Genomic DNA, 1,967 nt, shown 5'->3' with positions numbered 1-1,967 from the left:
CCAGTTGCGATACGTATCCCTGTATGATGAACCACATCCAGTCTGGCGAGAATCCGGTGTCGGGCAGAGCCGTAAATAAAACATCCATAGTCTAGTTTCGAGCATACTAGGGTCCGGTATAAGTTTATCAGTGTGTGCCTGTCAGAGCCCCAGGAGGTGCCGCTAAGCAAGCGTAATATATTTAGTTTTTTTATTGCATTGAATTTTAGTGTCGAAATGTGCGCTTCCCAATTTTTCTTCCGATCAAATATCAACCCCAGAAATCTGTGGTTATTTGTGTAGGGTATCAAAGATTCACCTAAATTGAGTTCAGGAGATGGTGGGGTTATTCTTTTTCGGGTGAAATGGAGGCATTTGGTTTTCTCAGGTGAGAACTCAAGACCGATTGAAAGTGACCAGTTATTGGTTCTATTGATTGCTTCCTGTAATTTATGTTTGATAGTAGTTGTATTTGCTGACCGACAAATAATGGCTAGATCGTCCGCAAATAGCAGCGGTTTAACGCCCCTTGGCATGTTAAGTCCCGAATCCTTAATTGCTAGGCAAGATAGAGTTGGGCTGAGAACACATCCTTGCGGGACTCCGCTAATCTGTTCGCGTTCATCGGAAAATTCGCATCCTATTTGTACTCTGAAGCGGCGATGTGAAAGAAATTGTTTTATGTATTGGTACATTTGCCCTATGATTCCGACAGCTGATAATTTTTTGAGGATTATATTATGTTTGATACTGTCAAATGCTTTTTTAAGATCGAAAAATATCGCGATTAAATGTTGGGCGTTAATAAATGAATATTGGGTTTCAGCCTCCAAAGTAACGAGATGGTCTAGTGTGGATCGACCTTTGCGGAATCCAGATTGAAAAGATTGTAAGAAATTATTGCTCTCTATTAACCACATTAATCTTCTATTGACCACAAATTCCATTATTTTACTGACACAGCTTGGGAGAAATATGGGTCGGTAGCTGGCTGTCATCCGCTTGTCCTTTCCATTTTTTAAAATTGGGATTACTGAGTTAAGTAAAATGAGTTCTATTCAAAATTAAAGGAGATAAAAAGTGGTCTTATAACTTTTTTTCCTAAACCAAAAAGCTCCAATGATCTGAAGCGAACAAATATTGCTAATCAATAACATACATCACTATTGTCTCCAAGATGTTAGAAAAATTTTTATTAAAAAAACTAATGGCTTCACGTCGCAGAAATTACAGTTTAAAGACATGTTTTGTAGAAATTTTATGAACATAAATTACCTATCAAACTCATTTCACAAAAACCGAATAATTTACGAGATAGGAGAAAGAAAAATTATAAAATACATGGTTTATACCTCATCCATCCCCCTCCTTCCAACTTGACGCGCAGACTTAATGTACTTATGATTAATGTATTAAAGTGATGTGAACGCTGGACACCAGTAGAAAACGAATTTGAATTGTTATTTCTTTAAAAAACGTTATTATGCCTACAATACTGAAAGCATTTTTTGTTTTTTGTAATAATTTATTGTGTAAACGTAATCTCATTTAAACGATTTGAAATCATTCTTTCTTACTTTTTGGAAAAAAAAAACAAAAAAAAAAAACGATTGGTGTACAACTTTTAAATCCTTACAGAGCAAACTAAAATGAGATAAAACGTTTATTTTTTCGATCTGGTATCAATTTTCATACTTCATATTTCATTTTTTGTCAATTTTCTTATTTTAAAATATAAACATTTTTTTTTTTACTTTATTAAAGTTTTATTTTGGATTTTTTCGGTCATACGCAATATCAAAACTCAAGTGACGATATATAAAATTAGATATCAGATAAGAAAGAGATAATTCTGAATTTTTTTTTTGTTCATTATACGATAAAAGACAGTTGGCAAGTAGATTATCTCCTGAGAAAAAAAATAGCTGTTTATCTTGGAATTAGTTTTTTTTCTTTTTATTAATTCGAATTGAGGCTATCTCATTTGG

Source organism: Halyomorpha halys, unplaced genomic scaffold (genome assembly GCF_000696795.3).
Source record: "Halyomorpha halys isolate HHAL.00 unplaced genomic scaffold, Hhal_1.1 Scaffold34.1, whole genome shotgun sequence".
NCBI lineage: Eukaryota > Metazoa > Arthropoda > Insecta > Hemiptera > Pentatomidae > Halyomorpha > Halyomorpha halys.
Note: the sequence above shows the minus strand (reverse complement) of the source record.